The sequence below is a fragment of the Elephas maximus genome, chromosome 23 (genome assembly GCF_024166365.1).
Source record: "Elephas maximus indicus isolate mEleMax1 chromosome 23, mEleMax1 primary haplotype, whole genome shotgun sequence".
Taxonomy (NCBI): Eukaryota; Metazoa; Chordata; class Mammalia; order Proboscidea; family Elephantidae; genus Elephas; species Elephas maximus.
This window is the reverse complement of record NC_064841.1, coordinates 24586391-24601397: the sequence shown is the minus strand read 5'-3', so window position 1 is coordinate 24601397 and position 15007 is coordinate 24586391. Positions and strand designations below refer to the sequence as shown.

At 37.8% G+C, this 15007-nt stretch overlaps 1 protein-coding gene across 24 annotated transcripts in view; it reads left to right on the top strand.

The window, feature by feature from the left end:
- Positions 1 to 15007, top strand: part of NAALADL2 (N-acetylated alpha-linked acidic dipeptidase like 2) — a 1621055-nt gene that overhangs the window by 1025429 nt on the left and 580619 nt on the right. The gene's annotated exons all lie outside the window — the stretch shown is intronic.

Genomic DNA, 15007 nt, shown 5'->3' with positions numbered 1-15007 from the left:
TAGAACTGCCCCATAGGGTTTCCAAGGAGCGGCTGATGGATTCGAACTGCTGACATTTTGGTTAGCAGCCAAGCTTTTAACCACTGTGCCACCAGGGCTCCTATTAAGGGTAAAAAAAAAAAAAATTAAGGGTAGTGATGGTTAATATTCAGTTTTAAATTGTTGCCTTCTTTTGTGTGTTTCCACAATCCTAAACCTTTTTTAAATGTTTGCTGAAGACAATAGCTCTATTTTAAGATGCTGTGGGATGGTACAGAGAAATGACAATAGTTGCAGGAAGTAAGGAGCTGAGGATTGAGAGCAATTTTGAGATGGGGTTCTGTGGCAGGCCCCAGTTCTCATGACTACATTATAGAATAATTATAACAAAGCCCCAGTTTTAGAGCTGCAGAAACAGTGGGGCAGGTTATCAACATAGAAAGGGCACGGGAATGAGAATAAAGCAGGGACTGACTTTCCAGAACTGGTGTGAAGAGCTTGAGGTCCCAGACAAATCCCAGTTACTAAAATACACAAGCACAAGACTTTCTTGGGTTCCCTTAAAATAAGGTAAGGTTTGGCCTTACACCCGGGCTGGGGCTGAGCTTCCAGGCAAATGTCAAGAGAGGTGCAGAAAGAGGCACATTCAAGGAAGTCAGTGAGTCATTACCCCAGCCATGCAAGGTGCAGGATCTGCACGGAATGGAGGGAAGGCAGCAAAGTAACCACATTGGTGTTGTACAGAGTGAAGTGTGGTAATTAGAAACAGAGCTGGAAGGATTTGAAAAAGGCCCTGAAACACAGCCTCCAGGCTGCCTCTGGCAATACAGTGGCACTCTGGAGGAGAGGAGAACAGAGCTGGCACCCTGAGCTGACATGCAGTTCAAAGAAATATTTCCAGCCAACTTTAGTAGGATACAGTTAAATCTTTGAGTCACTGTTGCAAATTAGTGACAGTCACATCACACATGGACTACAATCAGTAATCAAATGATAGAGAGCCTGTGTGACATGAAGGGGTTGGGCAGGATAATCCCGCTTTATGTATCTTCCAGCTCTGAGCTCTAAGGGTCAGTTTCCTGAGAGTGTGGTGTGAAAGGTCCAAAGGTCCTGCATTGTTTGCTTGTTTTCTCTCTTTATCTCCATTGCTGTGTGTGGATAATGATCCTTGATTTTAGGTTTCCAGCACTGGAGGGGATCTTGGGGGTCATGAATGTACTCTGTGCTGTACAAAAAATGAAGAAATAGAAAACTTATCTCCTTGATTACACGGTTAAATGCCAGAATCCATAAATGGTGTCTTATATTTGTCTTTAGTTTCTTAAAATATCCGACTAGATATTGAGGACATAGTAGCCCTGAAGAAACTAGTGAGTGTTATGTCGAGAGAAATGGACACAAAATGTAAGTGGAGATCATTACTTGAAATGCTGACAGCTTTAAGAAATGCATCCTCTTCTCAGAAAACTGTACGTAGAACATACTTTAGAAAATTGCCTATAATTTCAGAGGACTCATGAATGCCCCCCCGCCCGGCAACAAAAAGAATCTTTAACGATAACTTCCCTTATGGACCTACTGAAAACAGATTAAGAATTCCTTTCCTTCAGTATCTATGACTTGTTAGGATAGATCCTATATTCTGGGTAAATGAAAAAAAAAAAAAATGAAGGGGGATATAATTTCTGAGCTAGCATTCTCTTGGTGAAAGAAGGTTCCAGGCTAACAAGGAAATGTGTTAAAATCTAAACACTGAGATGATATCTCAGAGAAGAGTTGTATCATTTTTTGAAGGAAAATTAACCTTAACACATCACCGTCTAACAGTCTATAATTAAGTTACATGGACAATAATTTTTAGACTCTGGAGACTGACTTTCAAATGTGTGACATGTGATATTGGCAATCACTGCTAAAGCTCTAATCATTTTAGTTTCTCTTCTCCAAACCAAGAATAAAACATAGGATAAGAGCCATTTTAGTAAGCAAAACTCAATACTAGTTATATTGTCATTTAGTAGGTAGCCCGTTGTAAGTCATAAAAGAAATACTACAGACTTTCTCTTGACTAACACGAAAGATATACTGCAAATAGTACAAATATGAATGTAACTATATAATTAGGACTGCAGTATAAGCGTATTTGAATACAACAGGGCAAACGCTGATGAAATGTGACTCTTTGACCAGGCCACACTTATCAGTGCAAGGATGGCAGAGGTTTACATTAGGATGGTGGACAAGGCCAGAGATAAGTGAGCTGTACAGCCTCTCCAAATTTGCACTCTATTTACTGCTCCAAGGTAATAGAGCAGCTCTCAGCACCTCTTGATGCATCTTTCCTTAAAGAATTTCTATCAGGACCTAGACTAGCTGGACAACTAATTTTCCCCTTCTTAGTGCTTCATGGAGGAGGTAGTTCTTAGCGTGGAGTTTTAGAAGTAGTTTTGTGGCAACATAGCTTCTTCAAGTGCCCCTAGGGTTGTGGTACAAGCCCCGTCACACCGTTCAATGTCATTTTACCAGATGCTCTTTAGCAACATTTTGGTATTGCTGGAGTAAGGAAGCAGTAGATACATTATCATAGATACTGTCTTTCCTCAAGGTGTATTTATGTGACCTAAGAGTACACTACTTTATTCAAAAGTCAGTAATTATTTCTTGATTTTCTATTATAAGTGAAGAATAAGAAGTCAAGAGTCCTGTTCCTCAAGAAGTTAACCATCCAGAAGAGACAGACACAGATGAGAATTTATTACAAAATAATTTTACAATTAATTCATCAGAGAAGCATAAGGTGCTACAGGAATGGGATCCCACCAGAACAGACACCTTCCTGAGTCTAGAAGGTCAGTTACAGAAGAGATATAGCTTCGACTATGTTTTGAAAGTTTAATAGATGATGTTTAGCCAGAGACACAATTTCTTGGTTAAAATGCTTTTGGAAAGAGTAGTGTCACTACAAGAAAGAGAATATACCTAAAGCTGAGTACTGAGATTGGCGCCAGGTCAAGAGGAGCAGTACGACCACTAGCAATGAGCGGAGGAGCAAGGACTTTGTGATTGCATATGACATAAAAAATAAAAATGAAAAAATTTTTTTTATGGCTGAGACATAGGGTGGGTTGTGTGCAAGGTGAGCATGTGGAAAGATATGCATGGTCAGAGCATGAAGCATTTGTCCTGTAGGCAGTTAGGAGCAGGACTATGAACCAGTATGTTCCGGTTCGAACCCCTGCTGAGAATTTGCATTTCTAACAAGTTCCCAGGGGATGCTAATGCTGCTGGTTAGGGACCAATTCTGAGAATCACTAGTAGAGCAGTTGTTCTCAAAATTTATCGTACACGAGAATCACCTGGGGATCTTGTTAAAATGTAGATTCTGATTCAGTATTTCTGGAGTGGAAATGCAAATTCTCAGCAGGGTTTCAAACGGGAACTAATGGTTAGAAGCCCTGGTCAGGGGTCATTAAATTTGAAGGAAAACCTTCTTTGTTGTTCCAGTGTTGAACCGAGTACTCCCTTCTGGTAGTTGCCATACATACACACATATATATATAACCCTGGTGGTATAGTTGTTAAGATCTACAGCTGCTAACCAAAAGGTTGGAGTTTGAATCCACCAGGAGCTCCTTGAAAACTCTGTGGGGCAGTTCTACTCTGTTCTGTAGGGTCACTAGGAGTCGGAATTGACTCAACAGCAACAGGTTTGTTTTTTATGTGTGTATATGTATATTGTACACACATATATGTATGTACATATACACACACATACACTTACACACACACACACATATATATATACTACCTCCGCTCTCCCAAATAATACAGAACTGCACTTATACGAAGTAAATCTGAAGAGGAGCCCTGGATATTTTATAGTTAATTCCCCAAGATAGACGTTCAAAGTGAACTTTAATAGTGACTCCGACTTTCATAAATTATGCACATTGATAATGGCCAAAGAAGTAACAATGAATTAAGAGAAAAAATACTCATTATTTTTCTATCTTCAAACGTCCCTTTAGTTTTTTTTTTTTTTTTGGCTTGTTTTGTTGCTTAATTGAAATTTCACAACTGGTATTTCCTTCAGAAATAGCTCTGTATTCATGCCCAAAATTTAATCACCCAGGGTGAGGGAGACTGTGCTTTACACTTCAGTCCCTATGGAAAAGTCCGGTACAATATGGTACCAATCAGTTACATGAATGTTTGCAGTGTAGTGAAATTTAGCACAATATTTCATTCAAATGCCTTAGATGGAACAACAGCTCTATAAGTGTAAAAACACATGTAATATGTGTTGTAATGTGTATGTAATATGCACGTAGAATTCTGAATAGTAAAATTATGTTAATAATAAATAGCTACCACAATTCAGTCTCTCATTTTTCTCAAGTCAAATTACTTTCAAAGCAATAAACTCCCTTGAGTGCATAGAATTTCTCTATTATATAGATGAAAAAAATTGAGGTTGGATTAATTAGAACATTGCCTCTCTCCAGCTACAACCCATTTCCATGTTCTTTTCTTAACAAATTTTAGTTATAGTTATTGCCGCATTTGCAATAAATTACAATAGCTTAAGGAACTTTCTGAACTATGTTGATAGTCCAGTTTGGCAGCCAAGAAACCAAAAAAAGATTAAATTATGGAAATTAAACAAGGGAACTAAGACAGACACTCTCAAGTTCTTGGTTTCCACGGTTTAGTTCACGGAGCTGCCTGGTCTTTCATTTATTTTGTGTCAGCCCAGAAACTTTGTGTGTATTAATAGTTCTTTTTTTTTTTTCTTTCCATTTGATCATACCAGAGAAGGGGCCAGAGGTGTTTGATAAAGAGGAACTGACAATGAAAATATGCAGCATATGCAGCGCAAAGCTTAAAAAAAAAAAAAAAGTTGCCGTTAGAAAGTATTAAAAGTGAAAGAGGGCAATAGAAGGGCAGGAAAGAGATAGAATAACAAATTGAATGAGAAGATATAATGAATCGAAACACTATTAGAGTGACCCACATTTCATCTGTAAGGGGAAAAGAGATTGAACTCGTTTTAGGCTTAAAAAAAATCTTCATCCTTTTGTGCTGCAAGATTCTGGAGCTTATCTCAATTCTGAAATAACTCCATTTCTCTCTCATGAATATAATTCTGCAAAAACACCAGTTTAACGCTGACAAGCTGCCTTATTTTTTCTGCTGGGATTACCTGTGTTCATGAACCACTTTTATAAAATCCAGAAGGGTTCTACTAGTGCTGCAGAAAGCAGTCAAAGTGTTTATGGTTGCCGTTCAGGTAAATCTCATTTTATTTGGCAGTTTCTTTACCAGGTACATAGAAATCAAACTTTCTCTTCAACACATTTTTGTTTACTTAACCAGTTTCATTTTTGGCAGTTTATACGCACCATTGCAGCATGCCTAGAATTCACTAGCGCAATGAGCAGGAAGTCATGTTCCACTTTTATACTTCGGCCTTCCTGAAACATCCACACAACGTGTTGTCTGTTAGTCAGGTATGCTTATTCTGCCCCAAGCAACTCCATAGATGGGGTTATGAGAAACCAATCTTTCTACCAAGCTCTTTTTCTTTCCTCCTTCCCTCTTGTTTTCAATTGGTTAGTTGGAACAATGGAAATAATTTCAATATGACTTTAAAATTGTAGTAATATTTTTATATTTGTATTTTGATTTGTATTATTTACTTGATAATTATGGACTATTAACACATGGGTCTATTTAAAAGATAAAAATGACCTTACCTGGTCATTGCAGAAATAATGAAGAGGTAAATATGGATATTATAGTATTAATGCTGCTAATATGATAAACTATAAAGTATATTAGGGATTACAACTTTCTTTTTGATTTAATGTTTAAGCAATCCAGAAAAAAATGTATTAATCACTTAATACATACCAAGCACTTCTATAAATGTTATGCAAGTAGTACCTTGTTGAATCTGACAATAATCTATGAGATAGGTATTTTCATTTTCATTATTGCTGCTATTATTAATCTACTTTACAGATGAGGAAACTGGGGCAAAAATAGTAGGTTGCCCGAAATCACACAGGTAATAAGTAGAAGAAAAAAAAAATAGAGGAGCTGATATTTAATTCAAGTACTCAGAGTTCAAAATCTGTGCCCTTATTCAACACATCATGCAGCCAAAGTAAACCAGCCAGTCAGATAATAGGTCAATTTATCTTCTAATTCCTTTCCTACAATACTGGACGCGGGTAATGAGAGGGTCAAATGACACTCCACAGAAAAAATGAGCGTACAATGTAAGGGAAGTTACTTTCAGATAAAAAGAAGAAGGACCTTTCTGGTTCAAGGAAAAGGAAGAAAGAGTAAAATGAGAGCAAGTCCTAGCATTCTGTTGTTGATCTTCTGCATTCTAGGAAAAAATAAATAAATACACCAGGCAGACACCACCCCAACTTGACCTTACATGGTAATCACAGCAGAGGAGAAATGGCAGTGTGTTGTGTTTGGGCACAAGGAAGGTCTCACATGGCACTGAGAAGTCTCTCTTGACATTCGTGTAGCATGGAATGGGATAGGTGTGAGATGTGGCTGAGAGATGATAGTGTTGGAGTGGCATAGGTTACCATGTGAAGCTACAGCACCATACAGAGAAATTCAGATGAGCAGCCTAAGCTGTGTGGCTGAGATCTAGAAAATTTACAACACTGGAAGGACAAGGGTGAGGTCAATTCTTAAGTGGAATGTAGACTTTGGAGTGGATTTAGGGAACAGTTTACATAAATTTTTGGCATCAACAGACTTCCATAGCAGCTAGCAGTAGGGCATTTTATAAGTAGATGGCAAAAGGAAATTACTGTAGAGGGTAGCAAAATGTTAGAAGACCCCAACATGATATGCGTGTGGCTAATAGACCCACTTTTCATTGAACCAAGCCCTACCTTTGAAATGACTGATGCTTTTACCTTATTTAAAATAATTTTTAGGGGGAGCAGTCTGAGACTTCTTTAACTGGCAAGTTTGTTTCTCCAGGGACAAAGGAGACTCATGAGAAACTTCAATGAAATTCAGCTGCGTTGAAATTAAAAACTAAAGCTGCCTTTTTTGCATATTTGAGTGTAGTGCGTGCATCTTTCTTTCATCTCAAGGATGTAATTGTATTATATCTTTTCTGAATATATAAATAACTTAGATTCATTATAAAAATTCAAACAGTATATACAAATAAGAAGAGAAAGGCCTTCTGAAATCCTATCACACTGAGATAACCCTGCTATTTTGATGGTATGCTTTTATGCATCTTTGTGTAAATTTATACACACATAACACACACACTCACACACACATGTGTATGCATATTGTTTTACCTCAGCGGGATCATATATATTCCATATGTTGTTTTTACCTCTGCCCTTCTCCGTCAGTGTCATCCTTCTACAACTCTTCATCCTCCTCTCACCATGGGCAGTAGAATTTTCTTTCTTTCAAAATATGAATTTGTCTTACAAAAAGGTACTAATGAAAATTAAGGGTTTCCTTTTTTGATTATTAGCCATTTTTTTTTTTTTTAGTAAAGTTGACATTATATATGACTTGTTTAAAAAATCTGTCAAAATGGCTCAATGATTCTGAGACAGAACAAGACAAAAAAATAACTTTTTTCATTTCTATGTGCTATGGTTAAAATCATACACTGTTAGAACCTACTCAACCCTGTCATTTCACAGATGAAGAATCTGAGGTCAAGAGGGTTAAAGGACTTGCTCTAGTTTAAATGGCTTGTTAGAAGCAGAAACTGTATAACCTTATTTGGATCCATAATAAAAAAAAAAAAAAAAACTAAATATGTCTTATGAGTTGAACAACCACCTACCAAACAAAATAAAAACAGTAAAAATAATAGCAGTTATCATTTAATGAGCGTCTATTAAATGCCAGGAACTGCCTTAGGCCCTTTACAATGATTTAGACTTGCAAGGCAAGTATTACTGGTAACATTTTATAGATGAGGATAATAAAGCTCAAAGAAGGCAAGTCATTTGCTCATATCATGCAGCTCCTGACTCCAGAGCACGTGCTGTTTCCATTACAGTGGCCTGCCTTCCAACAACAGCAGCACCCAGGAGGCTGGTGACTCAGGGCTTGTTAAGCCACCCTCAGCATTAATTTTCAGCTCTCAACCAATACTGCTGACATCTACCTCTCCCTTTTGTCAAAAGGTGAATTCAGCTAAAAAGGGCTTGGCTTGTCTAATCTCTTTCCAATTGGCTAGCCCTGGAGCTACTAGCTGTAAAGCAAGTTTATGCTTGTGCTTTATAAAAGGAATTGATGCTATGTAAATTGACTATTGACTATGTACTTAAGTGGAGTATTTAAAACTGAATATACTAGGGCCACTCCCTAAGGCTTTATATTATACTTAGAGCACAAGGGGAATAAAAAAGATTGAAGCAGCTACTTATAATTTTTACAAGAACATACCACACAATCACACAGGAAAAGAAAGAAAGCAGGCACTGGCATTTAGATAAGTAACCCACAAACACACAAAATAAGAAGGAGGAGGAGGAAGGAGAATAAGGTGGAGGTGGTAGTGGTCCATGAACTTGATCATGGCCTTATGTCAAGATTTCCTTAACGAAGTGAAATAAGTTTAGATAGCCTACAGAAAAAACATAACAAGATTTTGATGTCTAAAGAGACCAAGGCAGATTTCAAGAGTTCTATATACAAAATGGCTAGACTTTGTCTCACATAATTTGGATGTGTTATCAGTCCCTGGAGAAGGATATCATGCTTGGTAAAGTAGATGGTCAATGAAAAAGAGGAAGACCCATGACAAGATGGATTGCTACAGTGGCTGCAACAATGGACTCAAACACAGCACTGATTGGGAGGACCAGACAGTGCGTCATTTTGCTGTACAGAGGGTCACTATGAGTAGGAACTAACTCAATGGCACTTACAACAACAACACCGTATACAAAATCTATTTTCTTCCTCAGCAATACTCCTAATTTAAACAAGAAGATTTATAGTGGATTATCATAGAATATCATCTCTTTTTAACTATTTTTTGTATTACTACCAAATAATTATATAAAAATTAGAAAACACAGAAGAAAAAGAATATAAAACGTCAATGTTAATCTTACCACATAGATATTTGTCCTTAATACTAATGTGTTTTTGTATGCATACACATAGAAATACATACACTCACAGTTTGAAAAAAAGAAATTGATTGTTCCAAACATATTGTTGAGCTCTGGACATATAAGGCTGACCAAAAACAAACATGGTTGTCATCCTTAGAGAGTAAGAAAGGGAAAGAGGGAATTATAACCATACAAATGAATAAACTGCACTCAGTGAGGGCTACAAAAGAGATGTGTGGTGCAATTAGAATCCATGATGGGGAGCCAGAGAAGCGACTGATGTGGGTTTTGAAGTATGCTTAGAGTTTAACTATCATGTGAAGAAGAGAGTGAAGCTGTCTAAGAGGGAGAAGACCACATACCAAGGTCCTGGGGCAGGAGGTACTATGACAAAGGCAGAATGAAAGAAGGCCTCAAAGATGGAATGTGCTGAGGGGGAAAAGAGGCATGAGCTGTGATTCAGGAGAGAAGTGGAGGGGGCTAATAAGGCCTGTTAGGAAGGAGAGCTGCCTTCATTCCAAGAGCTGTGGAGAAGCCACTGACTTCTGTGTAGAGTTTGCATTTAGAAAATATGTTTGAGAGAACCCCTGCCACTTACACTAGCCACTCTTCCCTTCTTTGTGGGGTGTCAGTGAATGTGCACAAAAGAAAGTTTGGGAAGCCAGGTTCAGTATTTCTGTTTGGGGTAGAATGGATAGAGAGCCAACACCCTACTCTACTGGCACCATGTACCAGTCATACATGTTCTTTTAAACTATGTCAAGAACTTGGTGTGTCCTGAAATTGAAGTTAATGATTGAGGGCTGCCTACCTACTCATGCCCTTTCCTCTCACATGAGCGAGGGGCTGGTGAGCATGTGCACTGGGGCCATCAGAAGGGGGAACTCCGGCTCAATTTGCCAGGCACTTGAGAACATGGATTGAATTTTGTTTTCATCTTTGTGTTCCCAGTGCTTGTCACAGTATCTGGCACAAAATGAATACCAAACAAACATTTACTGGATGGATGAAAAGATGGATGACTGTATTCTACTCTCAGAAAGACTTATAGCTACTATCAAAACCTGGGTCTTTTTTCAGATCTGTGACTTCCCTGGAAGCACTAAATGCACCTTTGGAGTTTCTCGTGCTTTCTATTACAAGGCCGAGTCTCAATTGAATTTAAGATATATATGTATATAATTTTATTAGTCACCAATAATAAGAAATAGCTTCTTTTAATCAGAAAAATATATTTCCCTTATTTTAGTAGACTGACTTCTCTCTCTCTTTTCCCCTCCATTGCTCCCTGTTTTTTTGTTTTTTTTTTGCATATTCCTGGTGGTGCTGTGGTTAAGAACTATGGCTGCTAACCAAAAAGTAGGCAGTTTGAATCCACCAGCCACTACTTGGAAACCCTATGGGGCAGTTTTACTCTGTCCTGTAGAGTCATTATGAGTCAGAATTGACTAGATGGCAATGGATTTATTTGTTTGTTTTTTAATTAAAATATTAGGCAATATAAGACAGAAGAGTCAATAAAAGAATGTGTCTACTTTTAGCAAAATTGTTCTTATAAACCAATAAAAATTAACTCTTCATTTAATTTAAGTCCCCAACCCTGGGGAACAGGAACAATGAGGAGAAAAAATGTCAAGAAGAGATTCAGCTCTTCTGCTTTTGGTATATTTTGCTTGTTTGGGTGGTGTGATGAGAACTTACTTAAATCCCTGACACTGAGGAGCAGGCATGTTTCAAAGGGCTCAGCAGCAGTCAGAGCTCTACTACCAGAGGGGTCATTGGAAGGGGTGGGAGCTAAGTACTCCAGAAGAAGGACACCATTGCTATCAGTCTTCCATTTGGCATTTTACCCACATCATGAGTCTTTTTTCTCCTTTTCCTCTTTGATCTCAAACCCAGAAGAATTCAAGTGAGAGTTGTGGTTGAGAAATTGGAAGAGAAGGGGTGGGAAAACAAAGACGGTATCAGGTATTTCTTCTGTGAAGGAGAGTCTCTCAATTCCTGCATGGAAGAGCCATGAAAGATTAGACTGTCTCCCCTCCCGTCTCTCGTTCCTTTAGCTAACTTGAAGGCCTCTGGCACAAATTTCATTTTAAAAAATAATTTGCCCTTTTATTGAAACTTCTAAATTTTTAACAGAAAGTAACTTTTGAAATTTTTAAATAAAATTATCTCTGCTATGAATCCAATTTTTTTTTTTCTTTCCCTCAAGCAGACACTTTCACATACATACACACAGTCCTGGTTCTCTTTAGTATTAAAATAAGAAGAGATGGCTTTAGAAAAACTAACTTAGCATATAAATAGTTTTCCTAAAAGAGGGGGAAAAAAAGAGCAGCTTTGAAACAATAAAATGTGAATTGCATACACTCTGGAGGGTGATTTAATATGTTCTTTAAAATGTGCCGCTAACTTGTAAATTGTACAGAGTGCCTCATATAATGGCTTCAGTGAACCTCACTTTTCAAGGCCACATAGGTGAAATGTAATAAGTGTTTGGTGTGGCAAAACTCCATTTGTTTTATTAATGTTATCTATGATTTTTATGACATATTTTTATTGATTAAAAATAGCAGAATACATTTTCCAAGAAATAATAAATATGTATGGCCATACAAATTAGCAGACAGGGTATGAATATGCTCAGGTATGTGTACTTATAAATTACATTACATAATTTTTTCACATACCCGTACACACAACTTCAAAACTGATATTTGCATATATAGTTTTCTCTCATAGGCAGTTAGCTAGTAGTGTAGATTTAAATTTTTGAATAAATCAAAAGTTTTATCATTTATACTGAGCAATAGAAGAAAAGAAGTTGAACAAAAGGTATAAAGAAGAATATGACAACCTGGCCTGCAGTGGTTTTCCCCATAGTCCAATGACAGGAATGCTGGTGAATTTGCATATATGCATAATCCAGGGAGGTCATAAAAGGAGTTGAGAGATCTTGGGATATTAATGAATCTGAAACAACTTATCAAAACAAGCCATCAAATTTAGAGAAAGATGACAATGGGCAAGATGGAGGGGAGCGCAGAGAAGGGAAAAGCGGAAGGGAGACAATAATTGGGTTTTCTCCAGGAAAATGTAAGTGATGCCTTTATGTGACCTTAAAAATACTACATGCTAGGAATAAATAAGATATTCTACTAAATCTCCACAGGATTTAGTAGAACTACCAGTACCATTTGCTGTAGAGTTGATTCCAACTCATGGCAACCTCATGTGTGTCAGGGTAGGACTGTGCTTAGGATTGTCAATGGCTGATTTTCAGAAGCAAATCACTAGGCCTTTCTTCCTAGCAAGATATTATAGGAGCTCCATAGTATTGGGAGGGGCTGACACCCAAAATTGTGTTTGGATGTCAAGACTTATGACACCAAACACATCAAGAGGGTATGAAGAGGTTTAAAACTTATCATGAGGCTTTCTGGGGAAAACAGGTGGCTCTCAAGAAGGTCAGACAATGACTTGAGAACAGTGAAAGGAGACTGGCTTGGGGTTTTTAATGGCGGCTTTTTGGGGGGTGGGGCTGGTATGAGAGTTCCTACGCATTAGTTGAATTTCATGCCACCACCCAAGGAGAGAGCATTAGGGCTTTCTTATCAGCTTGCTCCTATGTGGGGCAGAGGGAAAGAAGGAGTGGCTAGGCTTAACAGCTCTCAGCATTCAAACATCAAAAAATGGAGTCAGATTCTATTAAAGAAAAAAAAAAAAAGGATCTGAATATGTGGCATACTGAGTCCTCATCTGACAAATTCACTACCCTAAAATCCAACTGCAGCTCATTTAATCCAGACTCAAGGAAAGGTTTTACGTATTCCTTCAAGTTGCTTACCTTGCTGGTTGAGGCTTACGAAATTCTCAAATATTTTTCTTTCTGCCAGGCATATGATATAAAGTGTTGTCATTCAAGATCCGTAACTAGTGCCTTCAGAATCTTAAGAGAAGGAAACACTCGGAAGTCTCCACAAACAATACCCTAATAGGGAGCCTTTTAACATAGAATTGAAGTTCAGGATTTGTTTTGAGACCAAGATGGAGCAGAGGGAATCGAGCAACAGCTTGAAGAAGGGGCACAAAGACATACTACGATGATTTGTTTTTTTTTTTAATGCTTTATTTGTGCCAAAATTTTACTGAATTTAATGTGTGTGCGTGTGTTAAAAAACAAAAAGACAAAGAGAAATTTCAGCCCCAAAGGAACCCTCACAAATAACTGAGTATCAAACCTGCCACTTATTTCTGGCATGTTTGGACTCAAGCAGATACTCATTACTTCCTCAGCTATTGTTTCCTTGAAATCAGTGAACTCAGAAAGATAGGGCATTCACACTAACTCAAAAGGATAAAGCTATGGAGTTTCCGTTATTTTCTCTTCAAACATTGTGTGTGCATTTTGTTTAGTTCTGTACTGTTTTTCATTTGGCAGTCTTGATGTATTTCATTTCCATATGAAATAACCTGATTCTATCCTTTTTCTTTTTAATTTTAGAAAAGTGTGAATTAGAACCTTAGTATCAATTCAGTATATATTCACTTAACATTTTGGGACTTCTCCAATCTCCAAAGCATTTAAAATTCCTTAAAAATCTAAAGTTACAGCAGCACAGTGTGCTGTATAAAAAACTTAACAAAAATGTTATTGGTTTAAAGAATTTCAAAAGATAAGAAGACTGAGACATATACAATCTAAGTAATTTACTGAAGGTCACAAGGCTGGAAACCTTTCCAATCTGTTGTCATTCTATTATTTTGAGTGTCAGAGACACGTAAAAGATATCCAAGAAAATTTAGGTTTTGTTGACATGCCAGCTGGCTAGAAAAAAAATTGAAATGAAAAGAAAAGACACTTATTTTTAAACATCTAATTCCCTCAAATCTAGTTTTCAAATATAACAAGTTTTTCACTCAACATATTTTGTCAGAGTGGTTAGTACACAAAAATAACATCTCCTTCTATGAAACAGCCAAATGAAAACTAAAACCGCCTTCATAATAACCAAGAATCATATGGAAATTCAGTCATTTGGCATTACCCAACAGCTGGGAGCATGATATATGTGTAAAATATTGGAAATTTATATATTTGTAAGTTATTTCCAGAGTTTAAATTATGGAGGTATTTCACTTATATAATTACCATTGTGTTGCAGGGCAAGGCTTCCCAGCTTGGGACCAAGCCCTGCCTAGGTTCTTGCCTTCTACTGACCAAGAATGACCAGGAGAGGCTTAGAGGTTCCACAGGAACAAACGTTTATTAGTGGCAGAAAGAAAGTGAAGGCTTACCAGTGGGGAACAGAGAGGGACCAGGCAACGCTAGCCTCTGTTCCCCAAACAAAGGTTTTTCTGGGGCTAATATTGGTTTGGTGAGGGTAATAAAGTAATGAATATTTAGTAGGTTTCTTTCAAGGGGCGGGTACTTCTCAGAATGGCAGTGTATACTAAATTAGGCTGCTTGCGCATCTGAAATCCAAGATGGAACCCGTAGCAAAGGCTCCTGGGACTGGGTGGCAAGACTTAGCATGAGGTGTTGCGCCTGCTGAGTCCCTCTGCGGTGCCAGTTCAATTCCTGTCGCCGGTACTTGCATCAGGCAGAAGTCATCCTTCTGTCACCTTGCAGACATCTGCACATACTCCAGGGACCGGATTGGGCCGGTCCTTCTGAAAAACATCTTACAAGGCAGTACGTTGTTTGTTCTTTTCTTATTGCACATTCCAGGATGGGGGTTTTATGTCCTTAGCCAAGCACATAGTATTGAGGTCGCAGGTGTTGAAGGACTCCTTGCCTAGGGACTCAGTCCCTGTTTCTTCCCTATCTCAATTGTACCTCTTTTCAGCTCGGTGGTTAAATGCTCAGTTGCTAACCAAAAGGT